The 20,113-nt window shown below is 41.1% G+C and overlaps 1 protein-coding gene and 1 long non-coding RNA gene across 5 annotated transcripts in view; one reads left to right on the forward strand and one right to left on the reverse strand.

Annotated features, from left to right (window-relative positions):
* Window positions 1–20,113, forward strand: part of ARHGAP23 (Rho GTPase activating protein 23) — a 121,534-nt gene that overhangs the window by 29,119 nt on the left and 72,302 nt on the right. The gene's annotated exons all lie outside the window — the stretch shown is intronic.
* LOC141539076 (uncharacterized) lies at window positions 347–11,334 on the reverse strand. Its single transcript, XR_012481199.1, has 3 exons — window positions 11,312–11,334; window positions 5,219–5,368; window positions 347–562 (listed from the first exon to the last, which is right to left on the reverse strand). It is a non-coding gene; the product is annotated as an uncharacterized LOC141539076 (long non-coding RNA).

The raw sequence follows: 20,113 nt of genomic DNA on the forward strand, positions 1-20,113 counted from the left end.
TTTCAGCTGGTTATGAGGGGTAGCTAGGCGGTGAACACAACTGAGATTACTGGATAATTCTCAAGGTAAACAAGGTGAGGCAGTAGATGGAATGCCTGCACTAGGTCTAGTTCAAATCCAGCCTCTAACATTTTCTAGTGGTATGATATGAGTCATTTAACCTTACGTGCCTCAATCTATTCATCTGTAAAATGAGCTGGAAAAGGAAATGGTGAACCACTCTAGTATCTTTGCCAAGAAAACCCCAAATGGTGTCACAAACTGAAAATAACTAAACAAAGTTGATTTGCACTTATTCTAAAGGCTTTAATTGATTGATTCAATGGAAGTGTATATCAGGGCATAAGAGTTTATTAGTTATTTCAAGTTGTTAGGGTGATTGGTGATTAATTGAATCGAATGATCTTGACTCTTACAGAGTATTGAATTTGGAATCAAGACCTGAATTTGAATTCTATATCAAGCATGTTTTAGATATGTAACCCTGGCAATTTAGTAAACGTGTCCCAGCCTTGGTTTCTTGATCTGTAGAATAGGGTTTCAGCTGTGCCATGATGGGAACCTGTAAGTTGAAAGGTTAGAGGGAGAATAAGGAACTGGGCTGAAGAATCCATGCTGTTTTCTTCTCTCATCTCTATCTCCACAGCCTCATTTCCTAGGAACCTAGACTCTCAGGGATAGAAGGGGCAGAACAAGTCATGAGATAGTACAAGCATCTCACACGTGTGAAAGAAAACCTAAGCAACATGAATGCTGGAGAATGGTGTGGGCAGCGGCCCTCTTAGCTGACAGATCCTAGGCTTGGTATGTGGCACCTAGTTTCACCCCCACCCTGCTCACATCGTGCTCTAGGGTGTGGGGTGAGACTTAGAAGTCTGAATTACATAGTGTCCAGCTCTGCAGCTCATAAGAAAGGGCTAATCTCTCCTTCGTGGGATTCTCCAATTCCCCAATATTATTATATTTTGTATTTTTCTTACATATGGATCTCTAGCTCTTCTCCTACTATCCTTCAAACAGGTTCTCTCTCCCTTCTGCCCTACTGCTCAAGTTCCATTTCATGACCCCTCCTCCCTCATCTCTTGTAAGGCAGGGGGAGGGGGCACTGCCCCAGATGGCCCTGCTTGTTCTATTCATAGCTCCATCGGCTGACATGGTTCACATACTTGACATTTCTGATGTCTAGCCCCTGGGCTGCTGCCCCCCACCCTTCTCTGCCAACCTCCTCTTTCTCTCCTCTTAAGAGCCTTCTCACTTCAGGGTTGACAGGGACCTTAGAGATCAACTAGCCCATCCCTCACATTTCACAGAGGAGGGCTAAGATCACACAGCTAACGACTGAATCAGAACTAGAATACAGGTGTCTTCACTTCAAGCCCATGGCAATGGAAAGTGATGGTGGTGGATGTGGATAATACAGGTGATGGGTGGTGGTGGATAATACGATATGAGTGTGTGTTAGGAATCTGGCAGTCAATTTTATTAATCAGTTATTATGAGCCAGGCACTGGATACAAAGAAAGAAATAATTTTGTCCTCATGGAGTTCATGATCTAAATCTATTTTTTAATGGGTCATACATGCAGGATACATAAAAAGAGTTTAACCATTAAGGGGATCAGGAAAGATCTCCTATAACAGGTGGCATTTGAACTAGGTCTTGAAAGAAGCTAGGGAAGCTGAAAGACTGAAATGGGAAAGCATTCCAGGCTTGGGGGATTGACAGCCAGTGAAAAGTCAGCTGAGAGATGAGTATCTTATGCACAGAATAGCATGTAGCTTAGTGTCTCTGGGTCATAGAGTGTGTACACGGAGGGAGATAAAGAATACGAGCAAAAGAAATGTAGGAAGGATCCATGAAGAGTTTTAAATACTAAACAAATGATTAGAGATATTTCCTCCTCGAGGTAATAGGGAGCCATTGCAGTCTGAGGGGGTGGAGGTGACCTGATTAGATTTGCACTTAAGGAAATTGCTTTGGCAGTTGGGTGGAGGATGAATGGGGAGGGACTTGAATCTGGAGACCAATTAGAAGGCTATGAAAATAAACAGTCAAGAAGAGAGAGGATGAGAACATCAACTAAGAGAGCCAGAGTGCAGAGGAGACATAAATGCAATGATGTAAAGTTGTGGGTGTTTTTAAAAGATAAAGTTTAGGAAATACTTGGATATATAGGATACACAAGAGTGGAGCTGAAAATGACAATGAGGTTCCAGTTTTGGGTGACTAAGAATGGTGGTGCTTTTACACCAATATAAGAGAAATTTGGAAGAGGGAAAGGTTTTGCTGAAAAGAGAATGAGTTGTGTTTTGAGGTTTCTAAATAAGAGCTGAGGGCAGCTAGATGGCATAGTGGATAGATCTGGAGTCAGGAAGACTCATCTTCCTGTGTTTGGTCTATAAGACACTAACTAGATGAGGGACTCTGAGCATGTCTCTGTTCGCCTCAGTTTTCCCATCTGTAAAATGAGCTGAAGAAGGAAATAGCAAATCACTCCAATATCTTTGCTGAGAAAACCCTAAATGGGGTCACAGAGTTGGATGTCATTTTAAATGACTGAACAAATTAAATCCAGAAATGTCCAATAAGTAGCTAGTTATATGGGACTGGAGCCCAAGAGAGAGACTGAGACTGCATAAATAGATCTGGGAATTATTTGCAATTGAACAACTCTGTCTAATCTAAACCTTTCCCCAATCTCCATCTGCCTCACTTCACAGAAATGAAGGAGGAAAAGCAGGTGCTTGGATAATCCATTCTGTATCGGGCCCCTGGATAATAAAAAAGAATGGAGTTTCTCTCCCCAGACCCAATTTAGGTCTTGCTATCTGACCTTTCCAATTTTTTCCCCCTTAGGGATGGAAACAAGTTAGGAAATGCAGGTAGGTTAGGAAGGTTTGGTGGGTAATAGGCAGATAGGAAGCAGACCCTTTCCCCTGTTTAGCAAGGGGGTCTAACCTAGAAGAATTTGGTCTCCTGAGGCCAGACTATCCCTGAACTTCTTTGAAAGGAAATATTCCATTAATTTCAACAAGCATTTATTAAGTGTTTGTGCAGGGCACTGTGCTAAGGGCTCAAAGCATAACAACAACAACAAAATCCCAAACAAGAAACAATTCCTGTCTCCAAGACACTCACAAAGGGGAAAAGGGAGGAAACAAGATTGTGTGGGGGTAGGGACAGGGAAACATAAAAACATATAAAAACCCAGCAGCTCTTTCAGGTTTCCAATAACTTTACACATATTGTCCCATTTGATCTTATTCCAACGACTCCCAGAGTTATGTATCCAGTTTTGTTCTTTCCCTTGTTGACCTTTAACTGCCCATTGAGGATTTCAAGCTGAATGTACCGTAGGCAACTCAACACACCTAAACCAGACATCATTATGCCTTTCCCTAAACCCAGCACTCTTCTACTTTCAAAGTCATCATCTTCTAGTCACTATCTTCCCTTTTGGCTCCTCATTCTTCATTTCCCTGTCTCTCCAGTCAGTTGCCAAATCTGGTCTTTTCTACTTCCATGATTTCTCTGACATCATCTTCTCTCTCATCCATAGATCCATCACTCTAGCTCAGGCTCTTTTTTTTGTTTAGTTGCTTTTAGTTGTGTTCACCTCTTCATGATTCATTTTTGGGTTTTCTTGGCAAAGATATTGAAATAGCTTACCATTTCCTTTTCCAGCTCATTTTACAGATAGGGAAACTGAGGCAAACAGTTAATAAGTGACTCAAACCGATTTTAAGACTCCAGGCCTGGTGTTCTATCCATTGAGCCATCTAGCCACCCTTAATACCTTTCACTTGGCCTTTTGCAAAAGCCTCCTAACAGCTACTTGTCTCAAATGTCTCCTCAGTTTCAAGCCACCCTCCACATCACTGCCAGAGTGATTTTCCTAAAGTATAGGTCTCCCTATGTCACTCCCTTGCTCCATAAATTCTAGGGGTTCTCTATTGCATCCAGAATCAAATATAAACTGCTTTTCTTTGCATTTAAAGTGCATTACAACTTGGTCCCAACCTATCTTTTCAGACTTATTATTAAATATATTACTCAATTCATGTACTCTAATGTCCAGTCAAGTTCATCTTTTTAGGTGAAACCTTTTTAGCTCTCCCTAGCTGCTAGTGCCCTCTATCATTTCATTTCTATTTTCTATTTCGATAGGGATTATGTGACTCTTCCAGGGTCACACATCTAGTATGATTCTAACTCAGACTTTCCTGACTCCAGGTCCATCCACTCTAGCAGAAATGTAGCAATCTGAAGAGTGGGAAGACATGGGTTCTTAGAGCTAAGGAGTCTACTACCCCTTCATAAGTGTCTCTGTGGGCTGGCAGAAGCTGTGCGCACTTAGTTGACAGGGAAAAGGAAGACAATGGTATGGATGGGTATGAGGGAGACATCTCAAACTCATTTCAAGTTTTTAATGCCTTTGTTAATTAAGTTCCTGCTTTCACAATGCATTGCACTAGTGACTAGAAGGCAAAATTTCCCTGCCCTCAAGGAGCTTACATTCTACTGGGAGGGTGGAGGTAGTGGTGGTGATGGTGTGATATAGCTCATGCACAGATAAGTAAATTACAAGATAATTTTGGTGTGTGTGTGAGGGGGGAAGAAGAAATAGAAATAAAGGAACAGAGGGATGGGGAGAGAGGGATGGAAAGGAAAAAAGTGATCTCTGTACCGAGCAGAGGATACAACTTGATCTTTACCCCTTCCATTTCCAGAACTTTTATCCCATAATCTTAATTTGAAAGTGTGTTCTTCAAGGGATTCCTTGAGGACCGATTGAAAAAATATTTGTGAAGTGCTTAGCACAGTGCCTTGTACATAGTAGGTTCTCTTTCCTTGCTCCATCCCCCCATTCGGCACCTCTCTCAGCCCTGATCTCTCCAGTGGTAGGGAATGAGGACAGCTGGTGCTAGGGACAGTATTCAGCTCAGGATCTCGTCTGCATACCGGCACTCTTGTGCTTAGGAAACGTTGCCATTGGTGAGCTACCTTCTCGAAGAAGGGACTGATGTTGGCATTGTGGTTTAAGGTGGAAGGACATGGTTACTTGTGCTTGAGAAAGGCTATTGAGTGATAACAAGGAGGACGGACTGAATTGGGTACAGGCTGGGCAGGGACTAGAGTGAGGGGGTGGGTAGTTTCAGGGGCAGGGCTGAGAACCACTCCTTACCAAGCAGCCCCAGGTGCCCTGAGGAGACTTACGGAAGCTGCCGAGACCTGCCCAGGAAGGGAGGTGTGGCCTAGACTCCACTCCATGTGACTTCTCTTGCTCCTCATTGCCCATGCACCTGTTGCTCAGGTTCATCTCTCTCTCCTGGTGGTCATGAGACCAGAAGGGCTTACTGAACAATCCTGTTGGCAGAGCAGAGCGATCCGACTCTTGGGATTTTCCCCTTTGTCTCTTCCAGGTCATCCTGAAGGAAAGAGCTATCTAGTACAGAGGCAGAGGAGTAGAGATAGGGAAGAGTGGGCAATATTGCAGAGAAAGAGCACTGGATCTAGAGCTCAGAGACCTGTCACTGCTACTTCCTAGTTGGGAAAATCACTTCATCTCTCCGATCCAATATCTTCATCAGTAAAATGATAAGAGAGGACTGGAGAAGCTCTGGAAGGCCCCTTTCATTCAGGGATCAGTGACACCAGCAGGCCCTGTCCTGTAGTTTGAAGGCCATTTCCATCATTCCCCTGCCTGGGCAGGGCTGAACCTATCCCTAACGCAGGCTAGACAGATTGGTGTTCTCCTTTGTTTAAATTATTCAGTTGCTTTGGGACGGAAATTCCACTTTCTTTTAATATTTCTTTTCCCCAAAGATCTAACTTTACATCCTAGATTGTAGCTGTGTAGCTGAAGACCTAAAAAAAAGTCAAGAAGAATAACTTCAAGAGTTCCCCCTCATGTTGTATATGAGGAAACAAACTGGAGAGATGAACGAATTGCCCAATGTGCTATAAAGTGTGGGGCTGCCAGGTGGCGCCATAGTATACAGAGTGCCTGGTCTGGAGTTGGAAAGACTCCTGGATTCAAATCCAGACTCAGGCTGTCTGGCCCTGTTTGCCTCAGTTTCCTCGTCTGTAAAATGAGCTGGAGAAGGAAATGGCAAACTGCTCTAGTATCTCTGCCAGGAAAACCCCAAATGGGTCCACACCACTGCAAAGGATTGAACAGGTGTGACTCTAAAGTTCATACCATTTCAACTATTAGTCATAAAGTATTTATTAAGAATCTACCGTGTAGAGGCAGCTAGATGGCGTAGGGTCTAAAAGAACCAGCCCTGAAGTCAGGAGGACCTGAGTTCAAATCCAGACTCAGACATGTAACACTTCCTAGCTGTGTGACTTTGGGCAAGTCACTTAATCCCAATTCGGGGGTGGGGGGGTGGGGGGAAGAAGAATCTACTCTGTGACAGGTACTGTGTTAAGCACTAGCTAGGAACACAAAGAAAGGCAAAAAATTACTGTGTCCACCTTTAAGGAGTTCACATCCAAATGAAAGAAACAAGGTTAATACAATAATGAAAGAAACAAATTTATACAAAATATGCTCAGAGTAGATAGAAGGTGAGATTTGAGCTGAATCTTGAAGAAGCCAGGAAAATAGGCAAAAGTGAAGAGGGAGAGAATTCTAGACTTGGGGGGCATCCAGTGAAAAGTCACAGAGCATTAAAGACAACAGATGGAATGTCTTGTTTGAGAAACATCGAGAAGGCAGATATGGCATTATTTTAAAGTGTAAGAAGATTGAAAGAGTGGGAAGAAGTCAGGTTGTAAAGAGGTTTTTAGAGTATTTTATTTTTCCCATTTACATGTAAAGATAATTTTGAATATTCATTTAAATTTTTAATGTTTTATTTTCCCCTAGTTACCTGTAAAACATTTTATTTTTTAGGTTTATAAGTTCATTCTTTTTTTTTTTTTTTTTTTTTTTTTTACATATTTCCACATGAGTCATGTTGGGAGAGAAAACTCAGAAAAGGAAAAAACCATAAGAAAGAAAAACAGGAGAAAAAAGATGAAATTAGTATGCTTCAATCCACATTCAATGTCCATAGTTCTCTCTCTCTCTGGATGAGGATGGCATTTTCCATCCAAAGTTTGTTAGAATTGCCTTGGATCACTGAATTGCTGAAGAGATAAGTATATTACAGTAGATCATCCCACAAATTTGCTATTGCTGTGGACAATGTTTTCCTGATTCTACTCACTTCACTCAGCATCAGTTCATTAATATTAATTTTTAAAATAAAATTTTGAGTTTCACTATGCCCAGGGGGCTATAAAATAATGCATACCTTTGATCCAGGAGTGCTTATATCCCAAAGAGGGAAAAGGACCCACATGTGCAAAAATGTTTGTAGCAACTTTTTTCCTAGTATCAAGGAACTGGAAATTGAGTGAATGTCCATTAATTGTGGAATGGCTGAATAAGTCACAGTATGAATGTAATGGAATATTATTGTTCTATAAAAAATGATGAGCAGGCTGATTTCAGAAAAGCCTGGGAAGACTTACATAAACTGATGTTGATCAGTGAGCAGAACCAAGAGAACATTGTACACAATAACAAGAAGATTATGTGATGATCAACTGTGCAAGGCTTGGCTCTTCTCAGTGAGGTGATTGAAGGCAATTCCAAGAGACTTGGGCTAGAAAATGCTGATCACATCCAGAGACAGAATTAAGGAGACTGTATATAAATAGAAGCATAGTATTTTCACCTTTTTTTGTTTGATTTTCCCCTTTTGGTCTGATTTTTCTTATGCAATAAATATGGAAATATTTAAAAGAATTGCACATATTTAACCTATATCAGATTACTTGGGATCTTGGGGAGGAAGAAAAATTTGAACACAAGTCTTAAAAAATAAATGTTGAAAACTATCTTTACATGTATTTAGAAAAATAAAATACTATTGAAAAATTTTTTTAAAGATAAAGGCAAAGAAGGAGGATTTTAAATTTGAAAAAAAAATTGAGTTCCAAATATTCTCCCTTCTTTTTTCCTCTCTCCCATCCTGAAGATGGCAACCAATTTGATATGTTACATATATAGAATTATGTAAAAAACTATTGGTGAAGGATTTTGAATGCCAAAAGAGAACATTTTATATTTGATCATGGAGGTAACAGGGAAGCATTGGAGTTTATTAAATAAGAAGGTGATGTGGTCAGATCTGTACTTTAGGAAAAATCACTTGGGCAGCAAAGTGGAGGACAAATGAGAGTGGGGAAAGACTTGAGTCAGGGAAACCAACCAGAAGGTCACTGTAGTATTCCCAGCAGGAGGTGATGAGCTCATGAACCAGGTGGGTAACTATGTGAGCAGAAATAAGGGGATAGATATATAGGAGAGGTAGAAAGTGTAGGTAAAAATGAGAAGCTTGGGCAACAGGCTGGATATGTGGAGTGAATACTGTAAACTCCAGGGCTTTTCTGAGCAGTTGAGTTCAGGATGAACGAGGAATGTGGATATCAGGAAGGTAAAGCTAGGAAGGAATTAAAGAAGCTTGAATCTGAGTGGTGTGAGGGAGGTGAAAATGCCAGGATTGTGCCAGCAGAGGGCTCTGCTGTCCACAGGGATCTGACTGCATGTGTGAGTGCCAGAAGATGTTACTCGTAACAGAAACTTAGATTTCTATAATGTTTTAAGGATTATAGAGGACTTCTCCAAAAGTCCTACCCGTGGATAGCACATGTATTATCTCCATTATGCAGAAGAGAGAAAAGAAATGACATGTTCGTGATCATGCAATTTGTATATGTTGGAACTGGGAAGAAGCCCAAGTCTCCTGAATCTCAAATCCTGGCCTTTTTCTACCTCCAACACTACATGTCTGGATGAATTTGGTGTTTTGTATGAACAAGCACATGAATACACATGCGATGTCTGTATGACTTTGTGTGTGAACATCTGACTGGATAGATTAAGAGATTTACTTATTAAATGATTACTATTTGTCAAGGTCCGTGCTAAGTGCTGGGGATAAATACAAACAATCCCTGTCCTCGAGGAGCTTACATTTCAAATGGAAGACAACACATGAAGTGAGGAGAAGGGCAGAGGGAGCGGAATGGACGCTTGATTCTTGGCAAGACTAGGGAAAGCTCACCAATCAGAACTGGAGTTCAGTCTAAGATGGAGCCAATGAAGGATAAGAATGATAACTGGATTTTAGGCAATATGATGAGGAGCTCAGTCGGTTAGAATTCATTCTAATGGAACTGGCGTCCCATGTTTAACCTCTGTGTAGACTATAGGCTGCATCCTTTCACATCATCACAGCATGCTTTCTCCCTCCCCTAGCTCACTCTCCAATCTACCTCTCCAATGTGTATCTCAGACCCCACAGTCACAAACACAAAGTTCATATCACCTCAATATACATACATTCATTCAATACTATTTATTTTAAAAATAGATTTTACTTTCATTTTTTCTTTTTATATAACCAAGATTCCCCTGTGTCCCTTAACCCTCTCCCTATCCCAGAGAATTATTCCTTAAAACAAAAAAAATGTTTTAAAAGGAAAAAGAAAAAGAAAAAAATCAAAACTGATATCCTGTTCCCTTCGCTTCCCCACAAGCCATGGTATCTTTCTATATTTCTTCTTTGGGATTAAGCTTATTTTCAATTATTTTATGGTGGAAATGCCATTTGCATCATTATAGTCATTGTCCGTGTTATTTTCTTGGCTACACTTAGTTATTTTGTATCCATTCACACATGTCTTTCTTATAATACTTACCGTAACAGTGTTACTCCTGCAAGGTTTAGAAAGTGTCTTGGATATGTATGTGTCATGTCTTAGAGTTTCCTATGACTGGAATGTGGTAAATATTCCCTTTCTTTGCTCGTCTCCCTGCTTCCACTCGCTCAGCTTCTTCCCCTGCATTGATTCACTACTATCTCCCGGAATTTCCCTCTGTCTCTGTCCCTTAAGAACATACAAGACAATATCTGTATTTGGGCATACCCAGCTCAGCCATAGGTAGGTGCTTACTGGGGAGAAGTGACAGAGAAAAGGAGCATGTGGAAGTGTTTGATATCCTAAGCTCCTCCAATCCATTACAAGCACTTTACTGGGTGCTTACTCTGTACCAAGTACAGTACTGGGCGCCAGGTATTACAAAGAGAAAACGGAATAATTTCTGCCCTCAAGGATCCTAATTATATTATTGCTGTTTAGTCATTTCAGTCATATCTGATTCTTTGTGATCCCATGTGGGATTTACTTGTCAAAGATACTGGAGTAGTTTGCCATTTCCTTTTCCAGCTTATTTTACAGTTGAGGAAACTGAGGCAGAGAGGGGTAAGTGACTTGCTCAGAGTCACACAGCTAGTAAATATCTGAAACAAGATTTGAAATCAGATGGATGAATCTCTCTGATTCCAGGTCAGGCACTGTATCTACTGTGACACTTTCGCTAAGTGTCACATCTTGAGAAAATATACACATATATAAATTTATAAAGATAAAAAAGGAATAAGGGAGACACTAGTATCTGGACTATTAGAAAAGGCTTTCTTAGAAAGTGGCACTTAAGCTGAATTTTAAAGTAAAATAGAGATTTTAGGAAGATAAAATTAAAGTGGGAGTGCATCCCAGGCTATGGAGACAGCCAGGGAAAAGTCATGGAGAGCAGAAACAGAGAGGTATGTTTGAGCAACTGTAAAAAGGCCAGTCTGACTGGGTTGGTGTGTAGAAAATGGGGGTAATATATAATAAAGTTGGAAAGGTAGATTAGAACCATGTTGCAAAAGTCTCTAAATGTGAAAGAGAGGAATTTATGTTTAATTTAATTTCTATTTAACCCTACAGATAACAGGAAACTTTTTGGAGTTTATTGAGTGGGAGAATAGCATAGTTAGGAAATTCACTTTAGTGGCTATGAAGTAGATAGATTGAAGTAGAGAGAAATAGGGGACTGGAGATGAGAAGATGGATTTGTGTTCAGTTTCTAAACTTGCTGCCTCTCATTGGGCCTCACTTCCCCGCTCTGTACATAAGGGACTTGGGCTGCACCCCTCATTTCTGAGGCCTTATCCAGCTCTGACAGAACATGTTATGAACAATCATAGAAAGCAGCTTATGGATATTGGTGCCGGGAGTGGGGAGGAGAAAGAGAAGAATGAGGAGTCAGAGGAAAAGATGAAAGGAAAGATGAAAGGCGAAGTTAATCTGGGAAGGCTTCCTGCTAGAGGGGGAAGGGATTTAAAACAAGTCTTCCCTTCCCCCTTCCTCAGCTGATCCAGAAAATGCCTTTATGTTTATTTTGTGGTAGGACTCCGGACTCACCCTTTCTGAAACTGCTTATTTCCTACTGTCTGTGGGCTCCATGGTCATCTAGGCTTCTGGGGGAAATGCTGATCATTTCCCTCCTCCTGCCTTCTGTCTCCCCTCCCTTTCCTAGACTGCTCCTCCTCTCCTCAAGGCCCCTCCCCTTAACTCCATACCGGAGAAGCTGGCTCCACTGCTGTGGCAACTTTAGCTGGCAACTTCACCATCCTACTCTTTTTATCCCGGGAACTTCAAACGGATGAAGCTTTAATCTCTTATAAATCATATGGGAAAAGCTTGGAGCCCACCTCTACTATCACCCTAGTGAATTAACTCCGTAATTAATGAAGTTTCTTCCCCACACTTCCAGGTTTTGTGGGTAGGAAGCCAACTCAATGGCACTGAAAGTGTCATCATATCTAAGTGTATCTAAGTGTGCATGTATGCATGTATCAATCCATTATGTGCCTTCTTCTGGGTTTGTATCTGTGTGTCTTTCTCTGTATGTCTCTGTACCTGGATGTATATACTGTGTCTCAATGTCCTTGCTTTTCTTTTTCTTAGTTTTCTGTTTCTTTCTTCTTTCCCTTCCCTTCCCTCTCAAAAGGAGGATATCATATCTTTACCTTTTAATCACTGAAACTTGGCAAAATAACATGGTGTTTATGGGCTAGGACTTTATCTTAAATCCAAATCACTGGGATTGTCATTGATTGACCAACAACAGATCCCAGGCCAACTGCCTCTTCAAAGTTTTATTTTATTATTATCTGACATTCATTTTCACTGGCTATTTATCCCTCCTTGAATGTACTTCATCTCCCCCTCCTGGCTTCTTTCAAGTCTCAGGTAAAGCCCCATTTTCTACCAAAAAATGTCTCCCCTCCTTTTACATTTCTTCCTAATCTTAATCCTGTCCCTCTGAGATTATCAGTTTATCCTGTCTAAAAATTGCTGGTACATTGTTGTTTGCATGTTTCTCCCCAAAATTTCTTATATTTCTCTCCTTGAATTCTCAAGAAAGTTTCAAACTCCTTGAGAATAAAATCTGCCATGCTCCACCGGTGTTTAGTTGAACACAGTGTCTGTCACATAGGAGCCCCTTATAAATGCTAGATGGTTTGTTGATTAATGGTAATTGATGTAGGAGGTGTTCAATAAGTGTTTGTTGAATGAATGAGTGAGTGAGTGAGTAAATGAGAGAATAAATGAATAGGGGAAGAGAATTATGTGAGAGCTGAAGATTCACAAACCTGTGGGATCAGCCAGAGTGGTAGCTGGATCAAGACCTTGATCATGAGAGTTGTATTAGCAGAAGAGAAGTTAAGATGAAAATTGAATCCAGGTGTTGCTTCAGGGACCTTGAAGGACAATCAACTGGGATGTCTAGTATATGGGAAGAGTAACCCAACTATGCAAACCAAAGGGACCCTGAAGTCCCAAAAGACTGGGGACCTGGAAAGGTCATTTTGGTCATCTCCTCCCTCTGGGCTACTTTGCTCTCTGTGATTTGTGAAGGAGATGGGTTGGGGGTGGGGAGAGGGGTGCAGGGAGTAGACAGTCTTGCTTGGCCGGCTCAGTGGCTTGGCTTGTTAGGGCACGTTGGCAGGGGAGCCACGGGACAGGCAGTGCTGGGAACCAGGCACCCATTGTGGGGTAAAAGGGCGGGGAAAGGACTGAGGGGGTGGTTGTCCTTGAAGGAGGGGACTAGGGCAGGGGTTCATAGGCATGAGGATGGAACATGTATGGAATTTGTTTGGTATCACATTTTGTGCATGCCTGCCGAGTGCGCAATTGATTTGGTTGGTGAGACTTGAAATTTGGAGTGTGTGTGTCTGTGTGTGTATCGAGTGGCAGTATACTGAGCTCTTACGATGCTCTATAGCTGTTGTATATTTATGTTGTGACTCCCTTCCTTCTTTCTTTCCTCCCTTCCTTCTTCTTTTCTTTTCTTTGCTTACACCCCCTTCCTGTATATGTAATTATTCAGGATTACTGAATAACTTTGGACCAAGTTCTTAAGTATTTAACGAGATACATAGCCCACCCCCAACCCACACTAATTTTGCATTTCTGGGAAGGGAAGGGGATCCGATTGAAGGAAGGAAGGAAAGGGGGTGATTCCTGATCCTTGGGGGCCCTTCACTCTTACTTCCTGCTCCCTCCCATCTCTCAGCCACTATCAACATTCCCAACTCCCTTTTCCCCCTCACTCTCTATCTCTTGACTCTTGGGCTAAAAGGAAGGTCTCCTCCTTCTTCCAAGGTCATCTCCTCCATTCTCCAGTCTCTAGGCAAAACTTCCTCTCTTCCCCCTCCCTCCACCAACTCAGTCCAAAGGAATGTCTATCAAATAAGTTTTTCTAGTGGCTCTTGTATCCTTGCCCCCACTAAACCATGTGCTCCATACAAGATATAAGCTCCCTTAAACCTTGCTTCTTGATCTCTCTAATTTTAAAGGGTAAAGAATTTTGTTGTATTTGATAGTGGAGCCCAGGTTCACCCCTATCCCAGGGTTCTAAAAGATAAGAATCATCATGGGACAAGGGAAAGAAATACTAGATTGAAAGTCAAAAGATTCAAGTAAAAAGAAGTAAGGGGCAATGGACAGAAGCTCCTGAGTTCAAATCCTACATTTGATATTTCTTAGCTGTGTGTCACTGAACAAATAAGTCTCTTACCTATATGAGCCTCAATTTCTTTAGAGGAGATTATCAAACCTCTGGTAGGATTAGTCATCCTACCAGATTGTTATGGGGTTTAAATGAGATACTACATGTAATGTGTTTTGTAAGCTATAAAATATTATATAAAATCAGCTGTTATTATTAGGTACAATGGCTGAACCTTTTATTTTGATGGTATAAGGAGCTTCCTAGTAAGGAAATTCTCTTATTGCAAATCAGAAACTTCTCTGAAAATTAGAGAATATAAGTGACTTATAAAGGGTCACACCACCTGAATGGGTCAGAGGAAGACTTGAACCCAGATCTGCCGGCCTCATCCAAGGTCAGCTCTCCACTCAAAATACCATGCTCTTCTGTATCATTGATATTATTTTGCTGACTAGATTTGTTATTTATCTCAATGAAGAACTTACTGTTAACAGGGGAGACTATCACTTTCTATGAAACACATAGTCATGGAAGCAGCTAGATATTACATGGATAGAGCAGTAGCCCTGAAATCAGGAGAATCTGAGTTCAAATGTAACTTTGGATACTTAATAGCTATAAAACCCTGGGGCAAGTCACTTAATTCCTATTGTCTCATTCTCCCCCCAACCAAAAAAAAAGTATATATAGTCTTGGAGAATTGTTATTGTTTGACTTTTCTTTTTTTTCTTTGTTTTTAAAATTTTTAATATTATTTTATTTTCCAAATACACATAAAGATAATTTTCAACAATCATTTTTGTAAGAATTTATGTTCCAAATTTTTCTCGCTCTCTCCTTTAACTCTCCCCTCCCCAAGAGAGCAAGTAATCTGATAGGTGCAATTCTTTTAAACATATTTTCATATTTGTCAAATTGTGCAAGAAAAATCTGTCCAAAAGAGAAAAAAACTGTGAGAAAGAAAAAAGCAAATACACAAATACAAAAATGAAAATACTATACTTTAATCTACACTCAGTCTTCATTGTTCTCTCCCTGGATGCAGATGGCATTTTCCATCCGAAGCCTATCGGAATTATCTTGAATCACAGAGTTGTTGAGCTAAGTTCATCACAGTTGATCAACACATAATTTTGTTGCTGTGTACAATGTCCTCCTGATTCTCCTCACTTTACTCAGCATCAGTTCATGTAGATCTTTCTGGGGTTTTCTGAAATCAGCTTGTTCATCATTTCTTCATATAACAATATATTCCATTACATTCGTATACTATAACTTATTCAGCCATTCCCAATTGAGGGACATCCCCTCAATTTCCAGTTCCTTGACACTACAAAAAGGGCCACTAAAAACATTTTTGTACATGTGGTTGACCATTTTCAAAGAGAATCAATGACACAAAAATCACAGGTGACAGTTGGGTAAAGATGGACAATAAAGGTGAATTAGCAGCCTTGAAAAGGGCTTGTCAAGCCCTCACAGTAGAGGTGATAGTCCTCTCTGAGCAACCCATATTCTTGGAGAATAAATGAGATAAAGAGATAATACCAGAGAGCCAGCATAGCTTCAAGAATACATCATGTAAAACAAAAACAAAACTGAAAATGGTGGACAATACCTAGATTTTAGAAAAATATTCGATAAAGTCACTCATTATCATCTTTGCAGGAGAAAAGAAATGGAGAGATGTAGGCTAGACAGGTTTGGTTGAACTATTGGTCACATCTCAAAAATAGTCACTAATAGTTTTAATGTCAGTTCATAGATTTTTCAGTTGAAGACCTCAGAGATCTTTGTTTTACCCAATGCAACTTAACATTTTTATCAATGACATGAGAAAAGAAATAGATGACACCAAACTAGAATGGCTAGCTTAGTGGGTTACAGTAAAGAATTTGAAAAGACCTGGAACAGGTAGAATGTTGGGTGAATGGAATAAGATTAAATCTGATAGGGATAAATGTAAAGTGTTAGTTTGGTTAAAAAGTCAGCTTCATAAATACAAGAAGGGACAGGTATGACTAGATAACAACTGATCTGAAAAAAACTAGAAATTTTAGTGGACTGCATCTTAGGTATGAATCAACCATGTGATATGGCAGCTGAAAAAATTAATGCAATTAATTTTTCTTTAATATTTTTATTTTCCCCAGTTACATGTAACACATTTTTAAACATTTGTTTTTAAAACTTTGAGTTTCAAATTCTCTCCATCTCCCCTCCACCCCCACTGAGAATATACATGTGGTTAGACAAAACATTTCCACAAAAGTCATGTTGTGAAAGAAAACATAGATCTTTCCCTTCTAAAAAAATCTTCAAGAAAAATAAAATAAAAAGAAGTAAATGCAATTAATTTTAAGGTTATGTTAAAAGAAAACATCCCAATAGCAATAGTATTGCTGTAGCCTGCCTTGATCTGGACCACATTTTGAGAAGGACATAGAGAAGCTAGAGATCAAGTTTAGGAGAACTAGATCTTGAAATCATATCATAAAGAAAGCACAGTATAAAAAAAATAAGCAAACAAAAAAAAAGGAGAAGCATTTTTCCCCCTTTATGATTCGATTTTCCTTGTGCAGCATGATAAGTGTGAAAATATGTTTAGAAGAATTATACATATTTAACCTATAATGGATTACTTGCTGTCTAGGGAAGAGGAAAGGTGGGGAGGGATGGAGAAAATATTGGAACACAATGTTTTGCAAGGGTGAATGATGAATATCTTTGCATGTATTTTGAAAAAAAAATTTAAAAGATGAGCAGGCAGTTAGGTGGCACAGATGACAGAACTCCAGCCCTAAAGTCAGGGGAACCTGAGTTCAAATTTTTACCTCAGATACTAGCTGTGGCAAGCTGGGCAAGCTACTTAACTCCAATGGCCTATCAAAACCAAAAACAAGACATACTGTTCAGGATTTAGGAAAGTGATAGTCCCACTCTACTCTGACAGATCACATTTGGAGCACCACGTTCAGTTCTGAGTGCAAAGTGTGCTAATAAGCTAAGGAAATATTTTCAGGTTGTGAGAGGTGAAATTATATCCCATGAGGATAGCTGAAGGAACTGGGGATATTTTGCCCAGAAATAAAAAAAAAACTTGGGGGACAGGATGACAGCTGCCTGTCATGTGAAAGAGAAAGAAAAAGTTGTTCTGTTCAGCCAAAGTGACGGAAATAGCAATGGATGGAAGGTGCAAAGTAACAAATTTAGACTTAATATAAGGGGGAAAAATCTATATCGTTATCTAAAAATGGAATGGGCTGAATGAGAAGATTGAGGGGGTAAACTGGAATTCTGAAAACAGTGAAGTGTCAGATTTGTAAGATGACATTACTCTAAAGAGAGCAGTTGCAAGAAGAGAGGCTGGTGATATTAGACTGCAGAAAGGACTAAATCATCTCCCCTCCCTTCTCCCTCCCTCCCACCTTAGTACCAGCTCCAAGGAAAGGTTGATCAGAATGAGAATCGGGGATATATGATATGGGTTCTCATCCCTTCTTCCCCAGAGTGGTTCTCCTTATTTATTCATCCCTAGGAGATTAGATTAGATTAAGGGGCAGAGAAAATTGAGGAATGGTCAAGTAGTAGGAATGCCAGAAAGTCTGTTGGGTCATTCTTGGTTTTGGGGGGGAGAAGGACATGGGAGAGGTTATTGGATGGGGGGAGGTGGGGCTCCTGTGGCAGGAAGCCTCAGAATAGAATCTCAGCAACGCCTGGTATTTTGAAGTGCTTGGCCCCCTTCCCCCACCTCCCTCCTTTGCCCACCCACATTCCTTTCCAGAGGAAATGCTGAGGCTTGAGGCAGAGGGACAAGAGGCACCAGAGACCCCTCCCCTCTCTTCCAGATGGTGAGCCTCAGTGGCTTTTCCAACCTAGTCTTTCTAAAAGGGAGTTGGGAAGAATGAGATGGGACAGGAGTGAGGGAAGTTATTTGGTTTGCTACACTTTTTTACAAGCCCACCCCTCACCTCTGATAGCTTAGGGAACTGGCTGAGCATGACATATGGCTGATAGTTTCTCCCTCGATCTGGGATAGAATGAAAATATCAATTCCTTCCTCTCCATTCCCCTCTCATCCTAAGTCCTTACCATGTCCCTGGCATATAGGAAGCGCTTAATAAATGTTTATTTCCTTCCTTCCTTCCCTTACCTCTTTAGTACAAGGAATAAGAAAATCAAAATTTACTAGGATTCATGGGGATGGTACATTTACTTTCAATATTTCTGGAAACCAAGACTGGATAGATTAGTTGATGGAGGGGATAGAGGTTAACAGGATTGGCAGTGATGGTGGTAGTGGGATAGTGTGTGTGTGTGTGTGTGTGTGTGTGTGTGTGTGTGTGTGTGTGTGGTCGAACTAAATGAAGAGGCAAGTGGATGAATCTGCAGCCCCTTAATCTTACAAGTTTGAAAGAGAAAGTATTCTTTTTATAGGCAGTAGGTGAAGGGGCCAGTGTAAATAAAGGTAAGGAAAATACAAGAAGACTATTTGAGACCTCTCCTGGAATCAGAGGGTCTAGTCTGGCTAATCCTTGGAAGGATTTAAGGTGGGAGAAGGGAAGAGGGACCCCAAATCTTGAAATTCTTGGAGCAGTTAGACTCCCTTAGCAAGTCCTGGAGTGGGAGGGGTCCCAGCTCCAGGCTTCCCCCAGGCACTGGTTTTCCCAGTGTTGAACTATTCCTTCTATGTCCTGAATCCCTCCTGACTCAGCCCCTGTGACTGCCTCACTCTTCCCGTCCCGGCTTCCGCCCCCCGGGGGTGGGGGTGGGGGTGACTCCTGCACTGGGGGCCCAGCTTAGCCTGCAAACAGGAAACAGGAGAACAAAACAACTCCAGGCCCAGGCCAGCCCAGGCCTCCCCCACATTCCTCATCCTAACCCTTCCTCCTCTCTTCTCTCCTTTCTTCAATCTCTATCTCATTTCATTCTTTCCACTTTCTTTACCTCAGTCTCCCCCATATTCTATCCCTTTATTTTTTTTCTTGTATTCAGTCTTCCCTGCCTTCTACTCCTCAGTTCCCTTATCCTTTACTTTATCCCCTATGTTTTTATCATATTATCCCTTCAATCTCCCTCACCTCTCTGTTCTCTTATTTCCTCCACTTGGTCTTAAGTTTTTTCACAACTCTCTGACTTCTGGTCTCTATCTCTGTTCCTTTCCTCAGTCTCCCCTCCCCCTCTTAAGTTTCCCTCAACCTCTCATCTTCGGTCTACATCTTGCTCTGTCCTTCAGTCTCCCTACACCTTGCCTATTAGTGTCCCCTGTTCTCTCCCCGCAGTTTTACTCCTCTTTGCCACCCCAGTTGCTCCCCCTCTCTCTATCCCACCTTAATCCTTATTCTTTAGTCTCTGCTTTTCTTCTTTACTGAATTTGGACTCCTCAACTCGAGGAATTGACTCAGAATGATAATAACAAGGGGACTGGGTGATGATAGCACTTGGGAAAGGCACCCAGCTTGGATGATGATTAGGGTCAGATGGGGAGCTCATACTCTGCGTGAGACTGATTACTGGTTGTTCCAATTGAAAACTCTCCCATCCTTCAGGATTCTTCTCTAGTTTGCTTTCTCCAGGATGAAGTAGCTGGTCTGGGATGTGGAGATGCTTATCTTTCATTATTCCTCAAAAGCCTGCTCTCTCTTCCCTTTTAAGGAAAGACCTATCTTACACCCCTGCTTATAAAAAGGAGAGGGGGGCTGGAAAAAAGAGAATGGGAGCAAGTAATGGTCCAGTCCTGGACCCACACTCCAGCTTTACCCCACAAATACATTCATACCTGACACTTCAGTTACTGTGTATTGGAAAAGGAGAGTTGTTTCTGAGGGCATCTTTCCCAATGATATTCCACAAGAACCTCCCCCTAACTGACACTTTTTCATTAACACTAACATTAAGGGTCTGAGTTTTCCCCTAACCTCACATTGATGAGATATAGGGGACATTCAGGCAGCTGGCACTGTGGGAGGGTATGGGTGCTGCCTTCCTGCCAACCTGCCACCTCTGGGAGCTGGGTAGGGTCTTTGCTCCCTTACTCTTGGGTAAGTAGGGTTGGTGTGTGTGTGTGCAAAGTTTACAACTCTTTCGTGGGGATTATACCCAATGCCATTCTTCCAGACCATGGGAGGGGGAGGGGGGAGGGGGAAGAACTAAGGGATAGAAAAAGAAGACTGTCACTCTCTTATGGTTGGGGAGTAATATTGTGG

This window comes from Sminthopsis crassicaudata, chromosome 4, assembly GCF_048593235.1.
Source record: "Sminthopsis crassicaudata isolate SCR6 chromosome 4, ASM4859323v1, whole genome shotgun sequence".
NCBI classification, from domain to species: Eukaryota; Metazoa; Chordata; class Mammalia; order Dasyuromorphia; family Dasyuridae; genus Sminthopsis; species Sminthopsis crassicaudata.